At 49.5% G+C, this 21,570-nt stretch overlaps 1 long non-coding RNA gene across 1 annotated transcript in view; it reads right to left on the reverse strand.

The window, feature by feature from the left end:
* Nucleotides 1–21,267, reverse strand: part of LOC144167050 (uncharacterized) — a 64,989-nt gene extending 43,722 nt beyond the window's left edge. The window contains exon 1 of the long non-coding RNA XR_013321832.1: nt 21,132–21,267. This is a non-coding gene — a long non-coding RNA (uncharacterized LOC144167050). The remainder of the gene's footprint in view (nt 1–21,131) is intronic.
* Nucleotides 21,268–21,570: the final 303 nt, after the last annotated feature.

Genomic DNA, 21,570 nt, shown 5'->3' on the forward strand with positions numbered 1-21,570 from the left:
GACGCGAATTCAGCCACCATTTTAGGGGAGTTGCAGACAAGGCAAGCACAAAGTTCCGCCTTTACTCATCGAATCAGAAACGTATGTTTCTTTTCTTCCGTCAATTCCGGGTCTGCGCGACGAAGTAGCCGCTTCATTTCCTCAAGGAAGATTACTACTCCTTCGTTGGGGTGTTGCATTCGAGTTTCAAGCAAAAGCTCAGCCCGTTCTTTTCTTGTCACAGTAGTGACGGTCTTAAGGAATTCGCTTTTGAACTGAGTCGAGTTGGTCAAGGCGCTCTCGTGGTTTTCGAACCAAGTCCGCGCTGCATCCTCCAATTAAAAGAAAAAATGCGGGAAGGTTTCTTCATCGTCCCACCTGGTGAAGTTCCGGACGCACTCCAACTTCTCCAACCATTCCTCCGGGTCTTCAGCTGGGGATCCTCGGAATGATGGCGGTTGCCGCGGCTGCTGCAGCACAATTGGCGATGTTGGTTCTTGCAGCATGGTGGTCGTAGCAGTGGTCGTTCTCTTGGGCCTTCTGGCAGTAGGCCGAACTCGGACGGCAAACCTTGCAGTCGGCGGCTGGCTCTAGTTGTACTGGCCTGGCGGCTTCCAAATGCCGTAGGGGCATAAAGGGTGCGTACCCCGCACCTCCACCAGATATCACGATGCCAAAGACGGCGCAGTTGTCTTCCAGGAAAACAAGTAGTTTGGAGCGAACTTGTGCTTCCCTAACAACTGAAAGAATACATAGGAACCCGCCGCGGTGGCTCAGTGGCTAAGGCGTTGCGCTGCTGAGCACAAGGTCGCGGGTTCGATTCCCGGCCGCGGCGGCCGCTTTTCTGATGGAGGCGAAAAGCAAAAACGCCCGTGTGTACGAGATTTCGGCGCACGATAAAGATCCCCAGGTGGTCAAAATTAATCCGGAGCCCTCCACTACGGCGGGCCTCATCGCCTGCGTTGTGTCGGCGCGTTAAACCCCACAATCAATCAATCAAAGAATACATAGGCGGCGAAGCAGCAGTCAGCAAAGTGACGTGCGCAAGCGAGCATTGGCGATGGGAATACCGTGGCGTCTGCTCTGCAGGCTTTTATCTTTCGGCGCGAGTGTTTCTCGAACCGTCGATTTACATCTAGAACATCGTAGATCAAAGAAGAATATTTCAGGCTAGTGACGTTAGGGCGAAATGCTCTTCGTATCAGAATGAGGTAACCCGTGCGGCTTAAAAATAAAGAATAGAATACGCGCTTCCCTTGGGAAACAGATAACACAGCCGGGCATGGCCGGGCAGTAAAAAGAATACATAAACAAACAAAACCAATGCCTAGTTAGCGGCAATATTCAAATCATACTGAAGGTCATCCGATCAGCCCTACAATGGCATTACGAATTCTTGGATTAGACATTCAGGCGGACACAAAGAACACCGGCCTGATTATAAAAACTCAAGACGACCGCAGAAGAAGTCACTCAGATGCTACGCAGGCTGGCCAACAGACAGAGGGTACTGAACGAGCAGGACACCACCATCATCTTGACGACGTGTGCGTCTCGAATGGGGATAAGGTCGTTGCAAATCGCGTCGATTTCGAGTGCTTCGACCTGTACGGGCCTTCCTGTCATTGTGGCGACGATTAAGGCACGCACTTTCCCCAGGGTTTTTGTCGTTTTCTGCCCTCCGAAGACACCCACAGTCAAGGCTTCCTCTTCTAAAAACTCGCATCCTAGTTTCTTGGACGCCTCTGCAGTGATGAAACTGCGTTAATTTCCGTCGTAGAAAAGTATGCGTTGGCGTGCTGTAGAGGCTGAACATTCTACTCTTGCGATCAAAGTTTGGAGCAGTACAGTAGGGCCTGTTTGTCGGGAAAACAGGCTGACAGGGTTAGATGTCACGGTGTTGCTGCTTGGGGCGTCTGACGTGCACGTGGTCGTTGCCTGCTTTCGTGCACACTTGTCGCACCGCAGTCGACCTCGGCATTCCTTCGCCGAGTGACGTCGCTTGAAACATCTGTAGCATCTCCCTTCTTTGGCGAGCAGCTGCTTCTTGCGGGTGGAGCGCCATTCTTCGCAGTTGCATACCTTCGAAAGATCTTTTGTCGTCTGGCAGACCACGCATTGTTGAGGGTTGTTCACTGAGCTCCGCAGAGATGAAACGGTGTGTGCATTCCGAGGTCGCGGTTGTCTAGGTGGCTCTTCTGGTGCACCACCCACGGCCAAAGGTCTTGCTCCTGTAGCTTGCTCTACGGCTTCTTGGCACTGGACCTGTTGGTCGACGAACTCGAGGAGCTGCTGAAGATCTTGTTCGGGCTATGTCAGCTGGTGTTGCGGATCGCGTACGCCTTGAATCGGGCTAGATGTCATTGCTGAAGGCATGAATTGGTATACGCATTCGCGAAACTTCAACACCATGTCGGGAGGCAGCACCCTGGATAGGATCTCCCGTAACATGGAGCACTAACTGGTGGGAGTAGTGCCAAGTGCCTTCAGGCTTCGCACATGCACCTGGACCTCATCATAAAGTCGTCGAATCTGGTGTGCCTTCGCAGACGACAAAAGGGGTTTTAAGTCCAGAAGGCTTCTGAGGTGACCTTGAACGATGCGCCTTTCTTCACCGAAGCGCTTTCTTAACATGTCGATGGCGTCCTTGTAGCACTCCTCGCTGGCCTGGAGTCCACAGATTTCCAATGCGGTAGCTCCAGTTACGAGGGTGTTCAAATAGTTAAATTTGTCTGCAGTGCTCAGGTGATCGTGGTTATGCACAGCTGACGCGAACTGCATCCAAAAGCGCTGCCAGTTTTTCCTGTTTCCGTCGAACTTTACGAGGTCCAGCTGAGGCAACTTAGCTCTGTTGGCGATCGGTGTCTGATACCTCGGCTGTCGCGTGGGTCTAGATGCGATAGCGTATTCCTACCTGAAGCGCAGGGCCGCTGCCCCGTTCACGACTTCCTCCCCATATTTGCCAGCATCCGACGTCTCGCTCTCGATCAGGCTGTCTGGCGTCTCGTCAAATATGAGGTCGTCCTGTTTCTTTATCTGCTGGTGAAGGGCGTCGACTCTTTCGAGCAATACGCTCACCTCGGACGCCGAAAGTCCTGCCTCCCTTCGCAGTGCTTCTTCCGCTTCGGTTATCACACCGTCCAGTTGCGAGCGGAGGCTCTGGCGACGTCGGAGAAGCCGTTCCATGGCAGTCAGCTGGCGGCCGGGAATGCTGGGCAAAGGTCCGCGGAGCCGCGTCGGTTCAAAGAGCTTGCGCGGCTCCGGACGTCGATGATGTAGGCCTTGTCGTGAAATCCCGGGTTTTGGCACCATGTAGTGGACCTCCAGTTCCTGCGTCTGCCAACCCGCCGTGAGAAAGAAGAGAGCAAACGTGTAGTTAGGATGAGTGTTTTAATCTAACTCGATGCAGGTCCAGCGCGAGGGTGCAGCACGAGGGCATGCCACCGCTTCGTTGCCAGATGTAAAGCTAATGATGATGAGCGTCGTCCGCCATGCCTGAAGACAGAGAGGTCTCAACAGACGTAATGCCGGTGGTCGAAAAACCCCAAGACAGGAAAAAAATTTTGAGAAAGTTTCAAATTTACCTGGTGTGCATAAAACAGTAATATTTCGCTAGGTACTTTGTGGCACCCCAGTCTAAGTTCGGGATGTGTTTCTGACTATGTTCTGAAAGCATTTGGGTTTTAGAAAAAAGTTAGGAAAAGTTTTGCAGGGTCTCTTTAGTTCTGCCTGCGTGCGTAAATTTATGAGATTGGGGATAATTCTTAACACCTCTTAAACTGGTGGATCATAGTTGAGCCTCTTTTTTGTATGTTCCGAGCCTTACACAGAAACGCACGCAGAGAGCAGACTGAAACACACCATAGCTTTCGTTGAAGCTATGTGCGGTTGTAGAGAAGTTCCGTCTCCAACAGAGTATTGTTTGTATGGATGCCACTCACTTTTGAAAATTCTTCACATAAGAAGACCAGGCTGCTGCTGTACAGCCTCCTAGATCTGAGCATGACGCATGTGTTAGCCACTGAGTTAGCCGCAACGGGAGGCTCTATGCTTTTGCTGAGAATTGCCTTGATTGGCAGTCGTTCGCTTTTAAGGCGTTGCCACTTCGCTGTCTTCGAAGCTGAGTGGCGCCCTATGTGCGTATTTCCCAAATAGGAACATAACACACGAGTTCCTGCTGTTGCTCGCAATCTTTCTGAAAACGATGCTGAACACTCTTTTCATGGTAATGCCCATTTACCGTTATTAGTGTACAACCCGCTATGATAATGGCACGAAGACACTTCAGTACTGAGCGCAGTCATCAATACAATGAATGCCAATGGTTTGCCGCGCCCAGTCTTTGCATTTCAGCCTAGTCGTTGTGCTCGTTTGCAATAGTATGATCTACAGTGCTGGTAATCGATTCTCTGTAATGAATATTGCACGCTTGATAAGTGCCTAAAAAATCCTGGGCCATCTCCACTAACGCGAAGCCTGGGGAAGAGTGAAGCTTACAATGTATAAGTGTATCTTAAATCCTAAATACACAAGTGTATAAGTGTATAAGTGCAAAAAAGTGTGTAAATGTATTCTTGGAGCCTTCGCGTTTTTGCCAACGGAGATAAAGCCACTCGGCGGTTCAGGTATACTTGTTTGCAGTAAACTTCCCCTGTCTTTGAAGCACCAGCTCTCTAACTCAAGGCGTAATCGAGTGTCCAGGTGTTTTTTAGTACGCCTTAGGAAGTGCTCCTGCGCCAGGCGTAAACGAGTGTCCTGTGTTTTTTAGTGCGCCTCCAGAAGCGCTTCAGAGCGAGCCGTAAACGAGTGCCCCAGTATTTTTTGGTCGCTCCGCCGTTCCCCTTCTTTCCATACCCTTATTTCGGCCGCATGGCCTTCCCTGGAATAATAAAGTACTACAACTACTTGTACGCGTACGTTCTAGCGCGAGGCGTAAACGAGTTTTCCGGTGGTTTATTACCGTTACTACATGAGACGGCGATTACGACTGCCATTACGATGCCGAAGACGACATGGGATGCCAACAGCCCAGCCCCTATCAGGCTTCGCCTCTAAAAGTGCTCGCAGGTTGCAACGGGAGTTCGAGGAAATGCCGAATGATGACCTTCATGCGGTGTTGTGCGTAGATGGGTACCATGTTCGCTGCCCAAATGGAGGCCTCCAAAACTGTTTAATTGCTTGATGTGATGTCCTTTCTTTTGTACATTTAGTGCAAAATATTGCCGGTATTTATTCTTAGTGGTTTCTAGGGTAACGGTTTCAGGAGGTGGAAATTTTTATTCTGTGCCAACCTTCGAAGGGTGAATTTTCGTGACTCTGCAGCAGAGATAGCGGTCAATGCTTATTTATTTTAAAGGAAAAAGAGCATGAGGCGAAGCGGTCAGCGTCCCACGTCCAGGATGCCGCGAGCCCGCGCTAAATCCAGTGCCCAATAGAACAGCGCTTGTTGTTGGCTCGGAGCCGAGGTTGTCAACACAGACTCCCACTATCAGGTGATTTGTTGAGGGGTTTAGGGTTCTCTATGCAAGATGCACCAAGGTGTAGGTAGTGAGAATGATGCTACAAGTGCGGCAGTCGTGTTAGAAGAGTAAAAAAGAAATGTTGGAGAGAATCTGGTAGTTAAAGAAAGTACCCGTCGGTAGCCGGCGCCAGAATGAGTCGTTGCTGAGAGTATGGGTGGGCGGTAGTGTCCAGGTAGTGTGATTGGCATTATATGTAGGATAGAGACTATTGTAAAGTCCGGGCCGCTCGTAGCTTCTTGCATTTAGGACGGGAATGCACGGAAATCATACTGCCGTGTTACCGGCAACGCCCGAGTAGCCTGGGGTCCATACGACGGCGATTGCAAGACCTTCGGGCGAGGTCCATAGGAGACGATGTCCGGTACCCTGCCGTACCGATACATTCGGCAGGCCTCTTGGGAGTAGGCCAGAATTGCGACTGGTTGGTTCTAGTGGGTAGTTTCAGCATGTGCAATCGCGATGGCTTCAACCGCCGTGGGCTTAAATTACAATAAGATGCTGCTGTGGTCACCTCCCCTTGCGGAGTAATGGCAACCATTGTGGTTCTCCGTGAGAGGGGGTGCTGTGCAATGTCCGTGTACCGAACGGGCCTTCTGAGTATTTTCTAGTGATATGCCGAACCACAGCTTCTCTGCGGCTATTGATTAAACTCAGGTGCACGTGGCTGGGTATGGGGGCTACCCGGATCCTGCCCCTTATGTTCCGCAGGATCCGGTAAGGGACGTTGTTGGAGTTGGGGTGCTCTCTCCATGCTTTTGAGTACTCTCCTGCCTATTGGTGTTAGGCTTTAGTTGCGGATGAGTTGCGGCGTGTGCTTAGCTTGTAGAAGTTCTGAAGAAGTGTTATGTATTCTGAGTTGTAACACGTAATCGTTGCGGTTGTACACAGGGAATCCCAGTGTCGGTTTGTAGGTTTTGCATACAAGGGCATCCAATTTGGCAAGTTCTTTAGGCTTAAGGGCCTCGAATGGCGTGGCGTACGTGAGTCTCCTGAGGAATAGCGCTTGTACGAGGCGGCACGTGTCCTGTTCTTTCATTCCACATTTTTGTGTTGCTGAGGCGATGAATGACGTGAGTTGGGCTATGGTTGTGTGCATTTGAGATACCAGGGCCGCGCCCGACCCATCAGGGTGAAATGCGACTCCCAATATTCTTAGTCGTGACTTATGGCATGGGTTAACCAGAGATAGCTGATTGTGGGTCAGGAGTTGGGGAAGGTGGGTGACCGCGGGTGTGCGACTTTAAGACAAGAGGAGATGATTCCAAGGGTTCAGAAGTCAGCCCTCTGAACTGGAGGTAGGGGATCCTGGTGTCGACTGCTTTCTGCAGGGCATCTTGTTGGTGACCTCACTAGCATTCTGTGTTCCGTACGGTTAAATCATTAGCATAAACTGCTTGCGCAAGGTGTGGTACGGACACCAATAGGGAAGGGAGAGGAAAGGGGGCTACATCGAACAGTAAGGGTGAAAGTACCGACACCGGCCTGGGTGTCGCCTTGGCCGGAGTGTTGACTGTGGGTAATATATGTGGGCCGAGTCGGATTGTTGCCATCTGATTTGTGAGGAACGTTCTGCCAAAACTGTAAGTTTTAGGTCCACAGTTGGTGTAATGAGATTTTCTAGTACGGCTGCATTGTTGAGGCCGTTGAAATCCCCCTTTATATCTAGGGCCAGTACGGTTTTGCGCGTGGAGCATCGGAGACGATCGATGACTTACTGTTTTAGTTGTACAAGAGCGTCTTGCTTAGGGAGATTTTGACGAAAGCCGAACATGGTGAGAGGGAAAAGTTCTTGTTGTTCTGTGTAGGCTGTCAAGCATTGGTGCACTGGCTGTTGCAAAAGTTTTCGAATGCACAATATCTGTGAGACAGGGCGACGCGATGTTGGGGAAATGGGCTTGTTGGGTCTTGGGATTGGGGTGATGTCACAATGTTTCCACTCGGCCAGTGAGATTTCCTGATCCCAACGATGACTGAACAGCTCCAGAAGCGAATCTGGAGCTCCGTGGTATAAGCTTCTTGGAATTCGGTTGGTGATCCCTTCTTAACCCGGCGTTTTGTTTCGGGTGAGACGTGCTAGTGCTTGATGGAATTCTGATTCCCTGGAAGGAGCATTCAGTTTGCTATTGGGCTGCCCCGTGATTTAGGTTGAGATAGAAACTGGATGCGCCGTAGGGTGCCCAAAGAAGTGGATCTTGATAGATTGGAGGAGTTCTCCGGGTTTTAGATCACTCTTTATGATTAGCCGATGGGTCTTGGTGGTAGTGATGGATCGTAATTTCGTGTTGTCGATGAGGTGGCCACTGTATGGAACTTGCGTTTGGCACTGCCAGTGCTCTTCAACTTGTCACAAAGCGAGCGCCAGTTCTGCAGGTGGGGTGTTTTTGCACGGTCTTAAGCTTGTTGGGTAAGTTAGGCTATGCGCTTCCTTCATTACTTGATGTGGCGCTGACGTTGCCGTCTCTTGATAAGGCCTGGGCAGGCATGGCAGATGTGGAGGAGATGCGGGTCTACATCAGGGTTGCTGTACGTGAGGGATAGTTCCTGTGTGCGCATGAGTAAAAGCTTGTTGAGTGCTTCCACCTATGCCGTGACGTCTTCCCTGATGGGTGGGAGCGAAGTGTGATCAGTTCTGAATTCGGGCCAGTTGATGACTCTAGCCTTTTCCGTCCTGGTGGGAGAGTGGGCGACCGCAATTTTAACAAAGTTCAAGTAGTGGTCGCTTTCTAATGTGTCCGACAGGCGAGTACACTGTACGTTCAGTACGTTGGCCACAAAAGTGAGGTCGGGTGTTGTATCCCATGCCACAGTTGTGCCCAGTTTGGTTGGTTTTGTTAAATCGCTATATAGTAGAAATTTATTGGGCATGGGTGGCTTGTAATAATGCTGTGCACTTTTTCGTGGCGTGTTTCTTTAACCTCCAGCGTTGGTGGGGGGGGGGTTAAAACTAGGAGGAAGGGTTCGTGGAGATATTGCGCACTTCATAAAAGAAGGGCTCGATTTCATTGAGAGATGCGGATTGTGGGCTGTATATGTTAACAATCTATGCGCTTGGTTGGGTTGGGAAGAGTGACTGGGGATAACTTCTTCCAAATTTATTGGCCACACCTTGATGAGGATCGTGAGACTGAGCAGACTTTTTTTTTGTTTACCATTTAGGCGTTTCTGTTTTGGGGGTCCTGAGAGAATGAGGCGTGTCTTCGGAGGGAGAGGTTTGGGGTGTTTTCGCCGTGTAGGGCCACAATTTCAGGGAGTTTTTGAAGATATAGAGGCCAAATTGGTCGGTCTTGGTGCTGTATGATCTGAGTTTTCATTGCTAGATTTTGAGGGCCGGCTTTGGGGCAGAAGTCATTAGGAGTGACTAGATGGGTGTCACGGGTAGAGGCTGCCGTCGTTATATCGATGGGACTTCGCTTTTCATGGTGAGGTTTGAGATTGGGTCGTGGCTGTTGATAAAGCGGAGATTGCTTTTTCCAGTTTCAGCGAACGTGCTGTAAGTTCTTCCACTGCGGCGTGTAGTTCGGAGGTTGCTTCATACAGGGCTTTTGTATTGGGGCCCAGCAGAGTGTCGAAACGCTTATCGAGGTGCCCAGGCTCAGGGGACGGGACAGGCTGGAAAGGCATGAGGTAGTTTGTTCACGTTTTTGTAAGTGTATCTAGGTGTGCCTGACAGTTTTTTATTGCTGGGAGAATTGCTTTAGGAATACTGTTTGTAAGGAGATGCGTGGGGTTGTTGTGGTACATCGTTAAGTTAAAGGGGTTGGGAGGGCGCAGTGGGAGCGCCGCGTACGGCCGCTGACCCGCTCACCTGAGCCAAGGGGAGTGGAGGATCCGGGACAGCAGCAGGGGGTACCTGGTGCCATGGCTGCGTTTGTTGGCAGTTGTAGAACTGTTGCTTTCGTGCTCGCTGGGGTGGCGGAGTGGGAAGACGCCTTTTGGGGCAATCATTCCTGGCAGTGGGGTGTGGTTGATCGCAGAGTTGCACTTTGGGAGACAGATGTGCTCTGGTGTGGGGCTAGGAGCACCACACTTGAAGCAGCTTGTGGACTCAGGGTGGGCGCACACATCCCGGCGGTGGCCAACCTGAACGTACTGTTAGCAGACTTGCACCACCCTCCTGTACGGGTGGTAGCGAATGAGTTCGCACCCCACTTTTATGTAGCAGAGTACTCTGGTTTCTTTAAAAATCAGAAGTGTTGAAGATGTCCAGCCCAGTAGCTTGCATGAATTAGTTAAGGCTTTTGGAAGCCGCAAGTTCGAGTACGGTGTTATTATCGATTTAGTTGGGCAGGCCATGGATTACTCCACATGAAGTCCAGGGAGGGGCCTTCATGTAGGTGGTCATTCGTAAGCTGGTCTGCCCAAGAGTGGTCGTTGTAATTTATGAGATGACAGCGCTATATCAGAATCGGGGGTGCCGCCAACGACGAGATTGTGTGCTGGTTGGCGTTTGAGTTCGACCCGTTCCAGGAACTGCGCCCGAGGGAGACTGCTTGAGGTGATCAAACCTTGTACGATGTCTCGTGTGGCTCATGCTCCAACTCGCAGGCTCGTTCTTGGTCGATGCACTGTGATTTAATGCTAGTTGGGAAGACGGATACGTGTACGGGCGCGTGCAGGCGCGTGAGGATTGGCGGCAGAGTTTCTGTTCGTCGTTGTTAGATTATCGGCTCGCGCTTATCGGAGAGCTTGGAAGGTTCGCGCTGCTAAGAATGCTGAATAAATTATTGAATTGAATTGAATAACTTGGTTCATGGGTTGGGTGAGTGTATCGTCTGGCCGGCCGATTAGTCGTAATCCATCGCTGCTGGTGGTTTTCCGGAGCTCGGCATCGTGGTCGGTTAGCGATGAGCCTAGGCGGGGACGACCGTTCCGTTCGGCCTGAAAACAAGGCCTAGAGGCGCAGCGAGCAGTGGTCGGAGAGGTTTCTCCGCTAGATTTCCCCACGATGGTCTTCGAGGCTCGTATTGGCGTCCAAATGCTCCGCTGGACTTTACGGAATAATTGGTGAAGTTTTCGGAGTGGTCATTTCGGACTGGCCGCTTGTAGAACAGCTACACATACGGGATCAGAAGTGAGGCGCATGCGTCTGCGTCAGTCCCGTGGTGGCGGAAGACCTCTGGAGTAGATTTAAAAAACAGGTTGTGTACCACTCAAGAATGTTGTGTTGAGTGCACTCAAAAACCCAGCGCTGCAGTAAAGGTACAGCATCCGCCTAGCGTGCAGAGGCACCGTGGTTCGATTGCCGGTGTTGCACATTTCGAACCGGAAAACAGAGTCCGCCCGCAAATGGAATTGCCAAAGGAGGCTTGGGGTGCGGCATCATCCCGGCTACTATTGCTGGTAACGCGTTTCCGCAACAGAACAGGACGGGGCGCCATGGTGTAGTAATGCCTTCAACCTCCCATGAATACGCCACTTATCGCTCGGCCCTCAGTGTCCAGCGGCTGCGAAGAAACTGCCTCAGCTGCGGTCAGACCTGTGAGTCTGTGACGCCGCAAAGGGTGCTAAAAATCCCATGCACCCGGACAGGCCGCCATTGGAATGGGAACCTGGCAACGTTTAACACGAGAACTTTACTTAGCGAATCGCATCTAGAGGTGTTGCTCAACAAATTAGGGGACATTAATTGGGCTGTAATAGGGCTTGGTGATGTTAGGAGGCTAGGGGAAGCCTTTACGGTGCTGCAAAATGAGCAAGTCTGATGTTATCGTGCTCTAGTGCACAGAAGGGAAGTGGGAGTGGAAGTTGGGGTCAGTGAAACCATAGCTGGCAACATAAACAAATCATCATCATCATCATCATCATCAGACCATCTACGCCATTGCCGCGCAACGGCGTCTCCCATTGATCTCCAATCATTCCAGTCTTGTCCTAACTGCGCCCAATATAACCCCGAACGCAATAGCATTACATAGACGAATACGTAAGCCAATTCCATAGCATTGACGAAAGGGTAGCCGGACTTCTAATTAGGCTTAAGAAGAGGTACAAATTAAAGGTTGTACAGGGATACGCGCCTACATCCAGCTATGATGACGAGCTAGTTGAACGCTTCTACGAAGATGTGGAATCGGCATTGGCTAACGTAAAACACAGTATACCGTAGTCATGGGAGACTTTAATGCTAACGTAAGCAAAAAGCAGGCTGGAGACAAGACAGTCGGAAACTATGGTTTGGGTTGCAGGAATAATACATAGGACGTATAAGCAAACTTCGCAGAACGGAACATTCTACACATCAAACCAAACCTCTTTCAGCAAAAGGGAGAGCCGGAAGTGGACGTGGAGGAGCCCGAATGGGGAGGATAAAAATGAAATAGACTTGATATTATGCGATAACCCTGGCGTCGTGCAGGATCTCGAAGTACTCGGTAGGGTAAGGTGCAGGGACAACCGTATCGCAAGATCTCGAATTAAGCTAGATTTGAGGAGTGATCGTAACAAGCTAAAACGATAGAAGCCGATCAAAGAGGTAATAGTAAGACGGAAAGTTGAAGAATTCAGGATGGCGCTTCCGAACCGATATTCAGTTCCAACCGATGAAATAATGTTTGCGACACAGGAAGCGAGCGAGAATCTTACACGCACTATTATGAAGTTTGCAGTAGAAGTCAGAGTAAGATCGCCGACACGATGCTGGTAACATTTTCCAGAAGACGAAAGATTTAATTCGGAAACGCCAAAGCATGGCATTCTCCACCCCAGCTGACACAATAGAACTAGCGAAGCTTTCAAAGTTTATAAGGATTAAGCAACTGACATACGAAAGTAATATACGGAGAGAATTTAGCATGCTGTGAAGAACGGAGGCAGACTCAAAGCAGTGGAAAGGCGTCTAGGCATAGGGAAAAATCAGATGTATGCTCTCAAAGACAAGCAAGGCAATGACATCAAAAATAGTGCTAAAGTAGTTATAGTAGCATAAACGTTCCATAGAGATCTGTACAGAAGCCGGGACATCCAGGATAATACCGAACGAAGACGTAGTTGACAGGAGGTAGACACGCTGAAAGTAACAAATACAGATGTAACGAAGGCTTTGAAACAAATTCAATGGGAAAGCACCTGCTGAGAATCATATAACACCAGACCTCTTGTAGGTAGGCGGAAAAATTGAGTTAGAAAAACTGACAAACCTGTATACGCAATGGCCAATGACCGCGAGTGTACCGTTATCTTGGAAGAACACGAACATCATCCTAATTCATTAAAATGGTGAAGTGAAGGAATTAAAAAATTACAGGCCGCTCAGAGAACTGTCAGTCGTATATAAGACACGTACCATGGTAACCGCCGACAGAATTTGTGCCAATTAAGACCAGTCAGCCTAATGAACAAGCAGGGCTTTGTAAAGGTTTTAAGAATGGACCATACACCCATGATAAATCAGGTGATAGAGAAAGGCTCAGAACTCAACCCCTATATTATCCTTCAGAGCTTAAGAGCACGTATTTGACTCGGTGGAACCCTCAGCAGTCTATGAGACATTGCGGAATCAAGGTGCAGACTAGCATTACGTAATATTAGTAGAGAATCTCTACAATGGGTCCACAGCTACTGTCGTTCTTTATAAGGAGAACAGTAAAATGTCTATAAGAAAGGGCGTCAGACAAGGAAACAGAATCTCACCAATAGTATTCCCAGCACATTTACAAGAGCTAGTCAGAACATTGAATTGAGAGCACGAGGGCGTAAGGGTTAATGAAGAACCCCTAAGTAACCTCAGATTTGCTGATGACCTTGCCTTGCCAAGTAACTCGCGGTGCGAATTTTAAAACATGATTACCGCACTCAACAAGCAAAGAAGAATAGTTGGCCTGAAAATTACTAGGCAGAAAACCAAAGTATGCTTAATAACGTTGGGAAAGCACACAGGTGTGAGATAGGTGGCGAGGCAGAGGAAGTGGTGAGCGAATACATCTACTTTGGGCAAGTAGTGACCGCGCATCCCAACCTCGACGCAGAGATAATTGGAAGAATAAGAATGGGGTGGAGTGCACTCGCAAGGCATTGTCAGATAATGAATGGTAGGCTACCATTGTCCCTGAAGAAGAGAGTACATCATAGCTGCATCTTACTGGTACTCGCCTACGGAACAGAAATTTCCAGGCTCACTGAATGGGTTCAACTTAAATTTACGACGACTGAGCGAGCAACGGAATGGAAGATGATAGGTGTAATGTTAAGGGACGAGAAGAGAGCGGATTGTGCCAGTGCACAAACGCATTTTAAGGACATATAAAAGTAACTAAGAAGCTATAGGGGTGCGCAGGGCGTGTAATTCAGAGGAAACATAAGTGTTGCTCAGATGTATTGGTGTTGGTCAGAAGTACAGGGCTCCAAACCCATTGGTGTGCGTTTACTGGCTCTAGGTGGTATATTCGGCATCACGGAAGGCGCGGAGCTGCTTGGGCGATCAAACGAATTATTCAGTGTCTGGAAGTAGCGCTTAAGTTTTATTGGGTGGAAGCATATCATCTAACATAGTTGTGACTTCTCTACCGTGAACTCGACGGAAACTGGTGAAGCCTGTGGTTTGTGGGACCCCCGTGTTGTATGTCAATACAACGTCTGGTAATGTGTCATCCCTGTTGTGTTCAACGTTTACATACAAGGAAATCATGTCTGTGATGTTCTTCCTGAGTTGTCCAGTCAGCCCCTTTGCTTGCGGACAGTACGCAGCGGTTCGGCGGTTGTCGGTGTAGTTAGGCTCCATGCCCTCTTAGACAATCTCTCATAAAAGCGCTGGGCCCTTTCCACTGATTACACCTGCTGGGGCGCCATGTACAGGAAGGATACTATGGAGGAAAATTTCGCAATTAGTGCTCATGTTCATCTGGGTAGGCTTTTGTTTCGCAGTATAATGTGATATATTCGGCAGCGACCTCAGTTCCCTTGTTGCCAGTTAATAAAAGGGGAAGAGGAAGTAGGTCCAGCCAATTTATGCCAACTTTTTGAAACCGTAGGTTTGTAGGATTAAGCAGTTGCAAGCCTCGTGGCCCAGAAGGTGCTATTTTTCGCCGCTGATAGTCACAGCACGTTGTAACGTAATGCTTCGCTGTCGCAGCTAACTTAAGCTGCGGACTTATCCTTCGGCGGACCTTAGATGCCATGCGCAGGAAACCCAAATGCCCAGATGAGAGTATGTCGTTGCAAGCATGAAGCACGTCATCGCACAGGCATCTTCGCACTACAAGGGGAAGGCTTCTGTGGGGTAGAAGGTTTTCTTGTAGAGTACACCGCCCTGCATCACAGACAATGAACTATAGCACTTAAAAGGTGCAGGATATGTGAGCCAAGCCCTTCTAATTACTTAATGAGTGGCTGGAACTCAGGGCAGTCTCTCTGCCTTCGGGTCAGATCTCTCATCTCTAAGGCTCCAATGAGCGCTATATCATCTTCCGGCTCAACACGATTCCGCTCACAGGAACTAGGAACAGGCAGTTGGCGTCGTTGCACCGCTTGCTGGATTTATAAACGATTGTCACGTGGAGCTATTGCAGCTTCAGGCTCCATCCCGCCGATCTGCCCGAAGGACCTTTGAGACTTGCGAGCTAGCACAAGCAGTGGTAATCGCTAACGACGCAGATTGGTCGTCCGTATAAGTGGGGTCTGGACGTAGTGACTGCCCATATTACAGTCAAGCAGTCTTTCTATGTTGGTAAGTCTTTTCTGCTCGGGGAAGAGTACGGCTGCCCTACTCGATCAATCGCTCGACTTTAAGCTTCAACTGTACCAACACGGCGCCAAGGCCAACGTTGCTGGTATCGGTATGCAGTTTGTTCTCGGCATCTTCGTCGAAGTGCCCCATACAGGGTTCGGCGGAAGGCACCCCTTTAGCTTAAAAAACGACTGCAGGCACATCTTTAGATGCTCTAAAGTCTGGTGGGGTTCCTCTAGCCAAAAAACAGGCAGGTCTTCGTTAGTCAAACGAGTCAGGCGCTCCGCTATTTTGGAAAAATTTGCCCCAGAACGTTGATAACAGGCGCAAAGAATCACAAAATGATGCACAGCCTGTTTCTCCAAAGTTGTCGGGAAGGAGTTTACCGCAGCTGTCTTCCCATGGTAAAGGCTCACGCCCTCATGGCTCACGAAATGTCCCAGAAAGTTTAGGTTTTCGACAGGAAATTTCTGTTTTTCGACAAACAGGCCATCTGCACGTATCGCCTCGAACACTGCATGGAGCCGTTATGGATGCTCGTCAAATGTTATCAAAAAGCTTACAACACCATCTAGATAGGCAAGGTAAGAGCGCCATTTTAGCTCGAACATAGCACTATCCTCAAAGTATCACCGGCAGTGCAAAGGCAGAAGGGCAGCACTCTAAACTCGTACAATTCATCTTTCGGTCCCGTTCATCTACTGCAATCGGCCAATACCCGCTAAGCAAGTCGATGGGCGAGACGTACCTGGCATGTAGTAGTTGGTCTAGTAGCTTGTCAATGCGATGTAAAGAATACACATCATTTTTAGTAATGCTCTTCCGGTAGTGAACGTAAAAGCAGAGGGTGCCGTCTTTGTCGGCAGCGAGGAAGACAGGTGATGCCCACGGATTTCTTGATGGCTGTATCACATCACCGCGAAACATTTCCTTGACTTGGCCTTGAGTTGCTTTTCGCTCTCTTCGGGAAACACTGTACAATGGTTTCCAAACAGGCTGCTGTCCTTGATCGGTATTTATTCGATGTTTAACTAACACAGTGCATTTTACCTGCGATGACGAAGCAAAGCAGTGAAACGTTGATGAAGGCCTAAAGCGGGTACCTCTGGTCCTGGCTTATATTGGGGATGATTTTCACATGAATGGACGACTGTGAAGTGGGTGTACTAGAAGAAACGCACGTGCTTTCAAGTTGCTTGTGCGCTTGAGCATAGGCCCCACTTTAACGCTTCGACGTCCATGACTTCCGCGAGATAAGCCAGAGCTCTGTTCCGGGTCAATCGCTGAGGTGCGCCACGGAAGTTCCGAATTTTTGTGGAGCTCAACTACTCCCCGAGCGACAGAGATCTGTCTTTCTAACAGGGCGCATGAGCTTCGGCTATTCCTGATGTAATTTCGGACTCAACAAATCCACTCCATCGAGGTGGCAGTGTCACGTGACCTTTAGAAATTTGTAACGCCATACCGCATCATTCATTTTCTGTTTTCACCGGTCCCTTGGTATGGAAGGTCACCAGCCTCCCCTTTAGGTCAATAACCACTCGGTACTCATAACGCAAGTCTAATCCGATAATAGGACGCTTGTAACAGTCTGCGAGGACAAGGAATGCATCCGGGAAATAAGCCTCGTTGAATTGATTCCTGCTGTGCACATGGCGATGGGGGTAAGCAGATGGCCGCCAGTCATGTGAATTTGTGGGGCACGCGAAGTTGTGGGCCGTGCAGCGTTGTTACCACCTTTCGTAGTTGGCTAGCAAGCTGGCCATCACACATCACAGAGAAATCCGCACCGCGGTCCACCAGAGTTGTCAATGGGTAGTCGTCGAGAACAAACTAAGTTTCATCGAAGCTGCTGAATCAATTTTTTGCTGCAATACATTCATCGGGTTGTGTCGTCGCGCCAACATCTGGCTCATAGTCGGGTCGTCGAATCGGTTTCGTCGAGTCGTCGTGTGTACGTGGTGACGTCGGTGGAGGATGTCGCGATGTCTGAGCGGTGGCAGCCCTACCGCCAAAAGACGCCGTCCTTAGTTCCCCCAACATGAGCTCGCCGATAGCCATGGATATAACGCGGTGAGGTGAGGTGAATTGTCAGGGCGAGGGATATCGGCACTGGTGTCGCTGCGTCGGTGATTACAAAACAGCAGGTTAATTGCTCGATGTTCCCGGATCTCCGGAGGGCGTTCACTGTAGCGTGGTCAAGGGGCGTCCTGAAAAATCCCTCACATTCCTATTCGGTGGTAGGAGAAGTGGCGCAGAGGGTCACTAATTTCAACGCAGTGATAGCACAGGGGTCGAGAGTCGGGGGGGGGGGGGGGCTTCCTACTGGATTGCCCTTGGTTTAGCTGCAGCGCACCACTAATGAACCGTTGCCGGCGGGTTGTAGTAGAAGCCTGGAAAGGTTGGCGTCCAATGGTCGGTCGGCGTAACACGGCCGAATACGCCATAACCTGGGGTGGTGCCATTTTGTTGTTTGGAGCGGGGGTGGTCTCCGGCACTGGGGTAGGCTGCAACACCTGCATATCTCTACGTGAGCCACGTCAGCAAAGAAGGCTGCATGACGCACTGGGCGAGTTTTCTGCAGGTCACGTTCCTCACGAACAATGGCTCTTATAAGATGGTGCAGGGTGATGTTTGGGGCTCCCCGGCCTAGAGCATAACTGTTCGAGGTCTGTACATGAGACTGACTGCCATACTGCACCACACTTTGCTGCAGCATGCCTTCCATTGTTGCTGCCTCTTTGATGAAGTCACTACCACTGTACTCTGGATTCCGTGCAAGGCTTGCGAACAGCTGTTTATTCACTCTTCTCACTAAATTTGGCACCTTTTGTCATCGAGGATATTTGGGACAGCCCGCCTAAAAAGTCAGCGCATTTCTTCCACAAACATGGCTACAGTCTAGTTTGGACCCTGCATACGTGACTGTAGGGTGATCTCGGCCTACTTATTTCATTCTCTGCTGCGGTATGTAGCCAAGAGCTGTCTCCGAAATTCCTGCCATGTGTTCAGGACGGACTCGTAGTTTTTAAACGAGGTCTTAGCGCCATCCTACAGAGTGAAACAGAGATTTCTGAGTTTTCGATTATCATTCAATTTATGGACTGCGGTCACACGTTCAAAGCTGTCAAGCGACTCTTCAACGTCCTCAAAGCCATACCCGCACAATAATTTCGGCGTCCGAGGTGCTCGCAGGACAAACGTGAGACTGACTGCTGCAGTCTGGCTTGTTCGCCTCGCGGTCGAAGTCATGACTGACATGAATCGCGTGGCAAGAAGCGCGAAGTCCGGTTCCAAACCTCGCAAGCGTTGGCTCGTCTTGTCAACTGGTATTGTGTCCAATGCACTCTGGCTTGAAGGAAAAGGTCTCAGGTCCTAAGCAGGTCTTTGAGACAGGGTTGGAAATGAGCACCCTCCACCAAGAGCTTAGAAGCGCTTCCGAAGAACAAAGCTCGGTTTATTGGCGAGGCTTCACACTGTTATGAAGCGCCCCGAGAGCGGGAAACACAAGAAGAAATCGCGCCGGAAAAAATGAAGCAAGGGCTCTAGTGGCTCTCATTGAAGAGAAAGAACAAGCGGAGATCCGAACGGGTTTCGAGACAAGGAAGACGAATAAGAGGAGGAACAAGGTACGGGGTTCGAGAAACATCGAGAATCGATTGAGGGCAACCAGTGGATCGTGTATCCGGATGTAGCCTGGCGGACAAGAGGCAGAAAACCGGACTGGGGGTACTCCGGTCCTTCGAAAACCCTGCGCTCCGGCGGCATTCGCCCGTACTGCGGGAGCGCTACCCCAGCCGTGCTCGTGTTTCCAGCCGACAAGCTTCATCTGGCGAATCAACGGTAGCGTCCTCACGGCGCCGTGACTGTGCTCGGATGCCGGGGCCGCACCACATCAACGATAAGAACCGCCAGCGGTAGTTAGTCGCCTTGGACGGGCGCTTCTGCTCGCTGCCGCCGCTGCAGCTTCCAAAACTGTGAGGTCTCCTTGTGCAATTCCGCGCGGGCATGGACTCAAACTCTCTTTTTGCTGCAAGAGTGGGTTTGCTTGCTACGGCTAACTTGTAGGCTTCTTAACACGTTTTTCCTTTCCTATCCCATCTTTTTTTTGGCATAAAGACTTCCGGTTTCGCATAATGGTCACCTGCCTCGTCACTCTTGAGCCGCTCCAACTAGGGCTCCGCACTTGCCATAACATCACAGCACAGAACAGCGCTACAAACCACTGAACCATATCTTATACGAGGAGCATTCCGCACCGCTTAGTTATGCTTGCGGGCTTTATAAATGCAGGTGCATACTACTGCAGCGTAATTCGTCTTTGTAGTGTGGAAAAATATTGTGCACTTTATAGAACTGAAGCCAAATTTTTTGGTTCAGGAATTGAAGCCAGAGCCTAGAATATTGGGGCATTTACCCCTATTGCTATGTATCAAACAAGACAATGTTGTTTATAGCAATACGCATGCGCATTGCTACCAATTCTCTTTGGTAGCAATGGTAGCTACCCAAATTCGGGCAGAAAATAGCAGTTAAGCGAAAAGAACGAGGGAAAAAACAAAACTATGATTAAACCAGCCTAGCTGTGCCATTTCCAGGGAAAATTCATGAAGCCTAGTTCATGAAGTATCTTTTGTGGAGCCTCGTTGGCAAGGCTGCTTTCTTTAAATCTCTTTGGGGAACTCGCCTGTCTTTTTTAGTTAATAACTCGCTTACGGAAAAGCTGATGCCAAGGAAAGGGGGAAAGCGGAAAGAGCACGTGATGGACCGACGTTAGGCCTCGCGTCATGCTCTGCGGTGCGTGACGTAACTGCAGCTATTTATTTGCATATTACTTTGCCGTGACGTTGTAAAGCTTCATTGAAGGTTACAGAAAGTAATCTTAAAAAGACATCCCCCTCGCGAGGGGCACGATCAAATGCACAGCATTTCCGAGGGGGTGCGCCGGCAAGTCGTATCTCTTGATTGCGGGACCCGTGTCGCCATCTTTTGGAGGCGCGGGACAACTTGTGGCGCTTTTGAAACAAACGAGAAATGAGTGAAGGATATAAGGCGCGTTCTGTGCGTCGAAATGTGTGTCGGTTTCGTGGCTCGGTCGGTAGGGCGCCGGGCACCTTGCGTTCCGCCCGCGGCGTCATGGGTTCGAAACCGGGCGCCGGAAACTGTTATTTTATTTCTTCCTGGCTGCGGACTACGACAAGGCGCGCATGCGGACTACGACAAGACGCGCATGCGGACTACGACAAGGCACGCCAACGCCGCGTGACATTGTGAGTTACTAAAATGCTATGCATTTAAAAGAGGAACTGAACCCGCATTTTCATACATTTCGATTAGCTGAGTAACTGCCTTAGCCTGCACATACAACGTGTCTTACGGACACGTTGTATGTGCAGGCTGGAAGCGTTACTTTTCCCCATATTTCCTTTTGAACGGAGCATCGCCTTAGATGTGTGTAAAAATAAACAATAAAACTGGTCTAAGCCATAGTCATACATAGTCGTCCTCAGAGACCACCTGGACCTTTACGTGAGCCATGGACCACTCCATGTTACTTTATTTACCTCTTTTTTACCTCTTCCTTTTTCCCCTGTCTTTCTCCCTGCTTCCTTTGGGGCCTTTATTCCCTTCACCCCATCTCCACGGAGTAGCATGTAGGCGAGTACATGCCAGCAGACCTCCCTGCTTTCTTCTAATAAAGAGCTATCTCTCTCTCCTCTCTCTCTCTCTCTCTCTCTCTCTCGCTCTCTCTCTACGTTAACTAGTTATCACTCTTGTCAACAAACATTTTTGTACCGCTTAAAAATATGCGTAATGCTTCGCTGCAACTTCTCGGCAACAAGTTTAAATAGCTTCCCAAGCCTGAGATGGAAATGCCTGTAACAAGGACTCACCGATAGCATACGCCAGAAGAGATATAAGGAACGCCGCCGTTATTTTGGGTTCGCATTGCATTTCTGTATACTTACAAAAGAAAGTGGCGTCGTTTCGGCCGCAGCCTAAATGAGTTTTAAAGGAAAATTAGTGTTGCATTTCACAGCTCTGTTTTGACGGATACGTTAAAGTGCAAAACAAGAACTTTGCTCCGGACCGCTCACTATAAACATTGTTGGGACATCCAATCATTATCTCGAACATAAGCTGGGGCTTAACTCGAGAAATGTTTATTTTCCTTGTGACGTTATCTTTGACGTAGCTCCTTAGGACACCAAACTCGGCATTTGTAACACAAATGTCTTACTTCCTTGGCATCACATGTTGTGAGGTCTTATATGAACTTCAGATGTCTCCAGAAGCGTCCCTGGTAACCGCATGGGCTATTTTAATCTTAATTGATCACCACATGACTCCTGATTAAATGTCTAACTCAGTGTCGCCACTCCTTTTGATTACGTTCAAGAAAAGTGA

Source organism: Haemaphysalis longicornis, unplaced genomic scaffold (assembly GCF_048455015.1).
Source record: "Haemaphysalis longicornis isolate Haplotype H1 unplaced genomic scaffold, Haemaphysalis longicornis Haplotype H1 scaffold_2, whole genome shotgun sequence".
Taxonomy (NCBI): Eukaryota; Metazoa; Arthropoda; class Arachnida; order Ixodida; family Ixodidae; genus Haemaphysalis; species Haemaphysalis longicornis.